This window comes from Pelodiscus sinensis, chromosome 5 (assembly GCF_049634645.1).
Source record: "Pelodiscus sinensis isolate JC-2024 chromosome 5, ASM4963464v1, whole genome shotgun sequence".
NCBI lineage: Eukaryota > Metazoa > Chordata > Testudines > Trionychidae > Pelodiscus > Pelodiscus sinensis.
This window is the reverse complement of record NC_134715.1, coordinates 75,448,689-75,457,043: the sequence shown is the minus strand read 5'-3', so window position 1 is coordinate 75,457,043 and position 8,355 is coordinate 75,448,689.

Sequence of the window (8,355 nt, the reverse complement as noted above, 5' to 3'; positions counted from 1 at the left end):
TGGCGCTCTAACATTTCTAGAGCCTGAATATTCTTGTGACATTCTTGATGGAGATTATCACTGTGTAATATGCAAGTGTGATGAATTAACTTGCTATGTGATTTTTTTTTTTTTAACAATTTGTTTGGTCATCTGAACAGTATTATTCGAATTCACAGGTTTCAGAGAGGTAACTGTGATAATCTATTTCAGCAAAGAATAGGAATCCAGTGGCATTTTAAAGGCTATAACAGCGTAGGCTTTGTGAGCAACAACTCACTTCCTGAGATGCTGAACTTTCTTTCATCAGCATCTAAGGAAGCCATTTTTAGCTCAAAAAAACCCTCATGTTCTAATACCCTAATACATTTGTTAGTCTTTAAAGTGCCAGCAGACTCTTTGTTATTCCAATTCAAGTTTCCTACATTTGTTTCCTTAATGGTGCTCAAGGCTCAGAGGCACCTTATGGTAAGATAGATGTCAGAAACCCTTTCAATGCTTAAAGCAGTGGCTTGATGAAGATATTTTATACCATAGGATTGGTCACATAATTAGTAACACATTCAATTATGTTTACAAGTTTCCATAAACAGAGTGTGCATTGTGAGGATTCAGTATTCATGCTGGTTGGATTAGACAGTGATAATAGAGCATCTTTCTGCTTGATTAAGTGAACTGATCAAACTTCCTATGCAAATATTCATGACCACAGTCACAAAGAAAACAAACCACTGAACAAAAGTCCATGTATATTATTCTCAGGGGAATGCCAAAATTACAGGTGAGTGCTCTACTCATAGGGCTTGAAGTTACCTTCTTTCTTTAGCCATTTTGTATGGACCAAAGCAACAGACACCTAACTCATTTCTACAAGAAACACCGTAGGCACCTAAGGGAACAGGTTCCTGTTTGTGGATGACTAACCAACAAGAAGGTCCTGTCTCCAAGAAGAGCCAGGGATAGCACACACCTGTCACCAGTATTGCCCATTAGTTCAGCAGAGAGTTGTCTAAAGTAGGTTTTGTGGATTGCATTTTGAGGTAACTCTCTTCCTACTCATTCTATAGGGAAGTTAGGCACTTCAGACCTTATTGATCAGTGTTGTTCCTCTGATTTTTCTAAGTGCCTAAAACGTTAGACCAGTGATGCTCAAGTCCCCTTGGGGATCCAGACCAAGATTTGCAGAGGGCTTTTAAATTTTTAATATAAAGCTAGCTCTTAAAAGTAGATATTTATGTCCAGTAGCTATACTGCAGCTACAGCTAATTATGACAAAATACAATTAATTTAAACTTAATTACTGCTCAGTCTTAACCATCTTTGTTGAAAAACAAATAGAGCACTGAGTGATATAACTAACAAAGCCCCTCAAGCAATGAAAAAGGGAACAGTCAGTCCAGTAATTTGGGGAAATAACTGAGGTCATCAGAAGCAATCAGTTGTGTTTATATCAGCTAGAAAAGAAAGTAGGAAATGTAACAATGGAGAATACAGTTTGAGGAAAGCATGTCCATCACTTCCTTCTTTACTAGCTGATTCCATTTCAGAATCTAATTCATTTAACTAGAGCTGGTCTGATCACTAGAGAGGCCTGAATCTGGCTCTATCCCTACTGTGCACTAGCCACTACTGATCTATTTAGGTTTTAAGATATTAGGGACAGACTGTCTCTTACTCTATACAGTGCCTAGAACAATGGACTCTGAACTTAATTGGGGTCTCAGTACAGGTTGCACTTCTGAAAACTGGCACATACTCTGTTCTAGCAACATCTATAAGCTGCAGGACCTTGGATGCTCCCGGACCAGAGTGCCTGGGAGCCTAATAGCAGGAAGGTTAGCAGCCCAGCCAGGGCCAGGAGCAGCGGGCCCAGAGGAGCCGCACAGCAATGATAGGGCCAGAGTGGAGAACCCCAGCAGCACAAGGACCCCAGCCACCTGCGGCGACCCAGGGCTGGAAAACCCTAGCCACTCATGCCAGCCTGGGGCTGAGGCTGGGGCACTGGTGGCAGCAGGACAGACAGCTCAGCTAGGGAAGGAGTAGAGGAGCCCAGAGGCAGGAGACCGCCCCTGGTCCAGCAAATTCTCTCATTTGGGACTCCTCAGGTCCCAATGGTGCTGGATCATGGAGATCCAACCTGTATTATTATACAAACAGTTCTACCTCCCCCCCCCCCCCCCCAAGTACTACTTTGCCATAGAATTTCTGCATAGAGGATCAGTCAACATCAGTCTTATTGTGCATTACCCAGAACTTTACCAGGAAGGGTTATAGATCCCTTCCTCAGTAACACTAAGTGCAGTAGGTTCTATTTTTTTTGAATTGTCAATTAGAAAAAATTCAGTTTAATGAACACTGCAAACTTGTCACCTTTTAAAGTCAGTGTTAATAAAGCAATAGTTGAAATACTCTCTTGCTCTTTGCAAATCTTCTGAAATCTACTAGTATTCTCACTATTGGCGTTGTAGCACTTGCCAACAAGTACAGATGACAGATTAACAACAGATCAGATAAAAGTTTTTAGAACCATTTAATGGGAGACTTGTCTGCCCTGAATCCCCTGAGCCAATATTGTTTCCATGACAGCAACCACAGGTATGCAACAGAACACTTCAAATGTTTTGGTGTCTGTAGATTAATTCAGAAGTATAGCTTTTGAAGCATCAGATTTCATTTTCAAAGCAAGCTTCAAATAGGAAGGGAGGTTTGAAAAGCTATTTTAAAATTCCTTAATTTTGTAATGAACTAGGTATGTGAATGGGTCCCTTGCCCTATGCTGGATAGAAACATTTATAGGCCTCATGACTCAGAACTGTGACAGCTAACACTGATTCTTTTAGCTGAAGTGTTCAGAGCAGAGGGCTCTCAGTTCTATCCCAGATTTCAACAACATGGACAAAGTCTAATTTATAATCTTTACCAGTAATCTTCTAGAGGTCATTTGCAATGCAAGAGTTGGCTACTTTAAAAGTTACTAAGGGGGAAGCCTCAGCATAGTTGGTTAAATGCAAACTATGTTTGTACAGTCAACACTATCTAAATGTAGTTGTTCTTTCATATGGGTAACAATTGGAGATGAGAAAATAAATTAAACCAAATATTTTGTAAACAGTAAATTTGAAAATAACCTGGTCAATTGTGAGTTGAGATGTGTTGTTTCTCATTTCTTTCTTAAAGTGAAATCAATCATAGTGGGGATGGGAAAGTATAACTGTACATGGTTAAATGATAAACCCAGGCTCAACAGTCAATATTTGTGGTTACACAGAGGCTCCCAATAAGGTAGGGAGCTGGCTTAAAAGCAGTCTTAACTGGGATTTCTCTATCACTAGCTTTTATCTAATGTTGGGATCTCTCCAATTCTAAAATTTTGATGAGAGGTTTCTGATTTTCCAATATCAGAGCTGGTTCATGCTTCATTAATAATACAGTCTATATTTGTTAACTGAATTGTGCTGCCTCTCTCTTGTTAGTCATTGGCACAATAAGAGCTGCAGCGCTTCCCCCCCACCCACTCATTAGATCACTGGAAAACTGCCACTTGCATTTCATGAGTTGCTTATCTTACAAAATTGACCATGTAGATTTAGTGTTGACTATTCCTAGGTTTAAAGTTTGATACATTTCACCATAGGCACAAGATTATTCCAGGTTATGAAAATCTTCAACTCACTATAAACAGCAAACTGCATGTATTAGAAGGAGGGGCAAAAGCAGTAGTTCTTGCAGGTTTGTAAAACTTAATATTCCCCTGTTAAGTCTTCTATACAATTCTATTCTCCATGTATGATTAATATGAAGAGACTTTACTGTAACTCTTGAATTATATGTCTTTGTTTTCAGTGATATTAAAGCCAAGAACTTAAACTAGTGAAATTATTAGAGGTCTGATTTGGTGAGAAGGAAGTAGGGCTCTTGGAAAGGCGCTGAACCCACTATTTTCCCCCAAGGGAACACCACATGAAGCAGGAGCTTTTCCCAACTCCCAGGTGGAAGTGGGGTCATCTGTACACATGCTACCACTGGCCAATTCCCCCTTCTTGAGGTAGCAAGGCAGGAACTTCCCACTCTTCAGTCAGATGAGAAGCAGGCAAGGCTCCCTCCAACTCAGCAATCTATCTCCTACTCTCAAAGAAGCAGTCTTCTGCTACCACCTAATGTAGCTAGTCGAGGAGCCAAAATAGTAACTGTCTAGGCCCTAGGAACACGTGAGGAAGTTATTTTTTCTTCTTCTTCTATTTACAGCTTTACCTCCCTGTCTTCTGAGTTAGAGGTTGAAAGTCACTTTAACTTACTGTTCAAAGCCTGTGCCTCATGGTAATGGTTCAACCATCAATATTGTTATGAAGAGAACAGCATATTTTCAGTACAAGCCCTAAGTTGCTAGTTGGAGAATTTCACTTCCCAGGAAGGAAGAGGTAGCATTTAGGACTAGGGTGAAATTTTATACTAACACTGATCACGAAAAAAAAAAAAAATCACCAAAACTGTATTGTTTTGAGAAGACATCAGTGTCAGCCAGTCCAGAGCCACTAATGGGAACAGTCAGGAACATGATAATTTTAATTGAAAAGCTAGTGTTTTGCCAACTGAATATTGTGAAACATGTCCCAAGATTTGGGTTTGTTACCCAGAAGTTTTTGCAAATCAGAATAGTTGGTTTCTGGCTCACTATAGTGGAAGTCTATAACTCGTATCTGAATGTAATGAATCAGCAGACTAGCAAGAGTCTCAAATATCAAAGCTATTGGTGGTTTCAAAAACATCTACCCAAGCTGAAGTTGCATTTGTTTAGGACAAATTATGTATACTGACATGCCATCTTTATTTAGGTGAAGTAAGTCTGTGGGACTTAAACAATTGTTCAGTTATGTCTGTCTTTACACCTGACAGCAGTATCTCCTGTTTAACAGTAGCACTGAACAAGATGACAGTTCCTGTAGGTATGAGCGACAAACCTGCTCTTATCTTGAAATGATCAAATGCTAAAGCCATTAAAAATTCTACTGAAAGACTTATTTGGAGAAGAATCTACTAGTAGTAAGGAAGATCCCGAAGAAAACTAGAGCATACTTCAGACTCTAAATATTTAATTATGTAGAGCCACACCATGCATAAGATCCTGGCTCCACTGAAGTCAGTAGAATAAAGATTTCACCCAACTTGTCTTTGAGACTAGTAATGCAACACACTTAACCAGATTCATCTAATGACAAAAAGTTGTTGCTGCCCCAGTTACATATGATGCACATCACTTAAAGTCAACTGAAGTAGGTAGTTACACTAGAGATGAATCCAAGTCTCACTTCAGCAAATGTTTCATGTATTCTTGCATAACAATTGGAGACACATCCAATCCCATCCATTAGTCCTTAGACACGTGACAAGATCTGAAATAAAGATAACTTCTCCTATGATTGTGACAGGCCCATTGGTGGTTCACTACCATGTCAGCAATACTTGTCAGGTCTGACACACTCAGTGCACTCACACACTGCTCATGATGTTTATCTCAAAAGTAGCATGTATTTCTTAGAAAACTAAGAATTAATGAATAGTGACCTATTAATGTGTTAACGAACAAAATTATGAATGTATTGGAAATGTGACTAAAGTATGTTTAAACCAGACTGACAGGGGAAGTTGACAAGCAGATTTCACAGAAAAGGGACAAATACCTCAAACCAGGTGTGACCCAAAGGCAGTGGGCTAGGCAGTTATAGCCAACGTTGCAGGAAGATCATTTGTATTGTAAAAGAACAAACCAGTATGGCATCAACACCCAGGAGGGAAAAGGAACATTTCCTGGGAATACAGTTCAGAACACCTCATTTTAATGATTGACTGAGCCACAAAGAGAAGGTGAGGAACCCCTAAATTATTTTTCCATTTGAGTCAAAGAAGCCAAGTAGTTTGAGCATCTTATGTTTGGATTTTGAAGCACTGGTAAGAAAACTTGTTCAAACAAAGTAATGTTGAGATTTAGTCTTAAATATACTTTTACTTCTGTTTATATATCCATTTCTATCTATTCCTTTATTTTGGTGTTAAATACATACTTTTGTTAATATGTCTCTTTTAATTTTAGTAGTCCTGGTGATTGATGCCCATTTGATTTGCAATAGGTTATCCTTTGGTTTTTCCAGAGGAACACTAAAGAAATAGGGAGGGTATTAGACACACAACACTTAAAGGTAACAGCTGATCCATTTGTTATCCCTGCCACTAAGGAAGAACCAGGCTTCCTCTACTGGCTAATCTGCTTGGTGAGGTAATATACAAGACTGCCTAGGGTGGGGCTCACTTCCCTGAGCCTTCACACAAAAACAGTTACTTAAGAAGAGCCCCACATATACTTATTTCACAAACCATATTCCCTTTGGAGTATCGATAAGGAAAGCACTAAAAACAGATGCACATTTATTTAAACTGGGTTAATATGGCATGTTGGGGTTAACTATTCATTTCAGACCACTGGGTGGGGTTGCAACTTCTTTGGAGGATAGGGACATAATTCAAAATGACCTTAGCAAGTTAGAGAAATGGTCAGAGATAAACAGGATGAAGTTTAATAAAGAGAAATGCAAAGTGCTCCACTTAGGAAGGAACAATCAGTTCCATACATACAAGATGGGAAGCGACTGTCTAGGAAGGAGCATGGCGGAAAGGGATCTAGGGGTCATGGTGGACCACAAGTTGAATATGAGTCGTCAGTGTGATGCTGTTGCAAAAAAAGCAAATATGATTCTAGGTTGTATCAACAGGTGTGTTGTAAGCAAAACTCGTGAAGTCATTTTGCCGCTCTACTCTGCACTAGTTAGGCCTCAGCTGGAGTACTGTGTCCAGTTGTGGGCGCCACATTTCAAGAAAGATGTGGAGAAATTGGAAAGGGTACAGAGAAGAGCGACAAGAATGATTAAAGGTCTAGAGAACATGACCTATGAAGCCAGGCTTCATGAACTGGGCTTGTTTAGTTTGGAAAAAAGAAGATTAAGGGGGGACATGATAGCAGTTTTCAAATATCTAAAAGGATGTCACAAGGAGGAAGGAGAAAATTTGTTCCTCTTGGTTTCTGAAGACAGGACAAGGAGTAATGGGCTTAAAGTGCAGCAAGGGAGGTTTAGATTGGACATTAGGAAAAAATTCCTAACTGTCATGGTGGTCAAATATTGAAATAAATTGCCAAGGGAGGTGGTGGAATCTCCCTCTCTGGAGATATTTAAGAACAGGTTAGATAGACATCTGTCAGGGATGGTGTAGACAGAGCTTGGTCCTGCCTTGAGGGCAGGGGGCTGGACTCAATGACCTCTCGAGGTCCCTTGCAGTCCTATGATTCTATATTACATTTAGTAATCTGGGGACCAGACAAAGGGATACTGAATGAGCTAATTCTTTCCCAATATTATATGCTTAGTTAATTTTGAAAAGCTTAACATTATCTGCTGTCATCAAAATGAAATATCTAAATAGTAAGACTTCCCCCTTACAGAATCCAAAATAATGTGTTCACTAAGCTGCACACAATACCATAGGCACACTTTATATAGCTAACGGTAGTATTTGAAGATTTCCTGAATACATACTGATCCACAGATTAAAATATAAGCCCTGTGGAGAAGCATATGGACTATCAACTCCATTTAATATAAAATGACTTACCTTGTGAGAAGTGACAATCTGAAATGATAAGTGCCCAATCCTTTGTAAGAAAGAGGCATCTTCCCACCAATAAAAAGAGAAAACCTAACAGATACTTACCATCTGGGAAAGACAAAAGCAACTCTTACAGTTGGCAGCATAAGACTGCAACTGCTGGTTCTGCCCAATTTAGAAAGCAATTTAGCGCTAGAGAAGAGCATTAGGGACCAAGAAGTTACCAAGGAAGTAGGCTATGAGAGAAATGGCTTCATGGATATTGTGAATACCAACCCCAAATCATGCACAATAACTTTCGGGTCATACTCTTTGCAAGGCTCTTCAAATTGCCATGTTCTTGGACAAAGAGAGCCACCTCCCTTAAAAGCAAAGTCTATTAGTCTGCCTTTAAAGAAGGGTATGTAAAATCTCCTTTTACCAGTTAACCAATTAAAGTGGAGGGCATGCAGATGGGGGAGGGGTTGCTTCAGCCTGGCTGGATCAGCCTACCCTTTTCACCTGCCACAGGCAGGAGGCTGCTCTGGCCTTCCAGTCAGAGCAGTCCTGCCTGCAGGGCACCCAGGCCCACCACGGAGAGGCTAGCTGGAGCAGTCTTTGCCTGAGGGGCTTTAACCAGTAATCCTCACCCATTAAGGATGAGGCTTATCAGTTAAACAATCACATCTCTACTTTATACCACAGTGTCTTTGTCTATACAAGGTTCTAAGTGGTGTTTAAAAG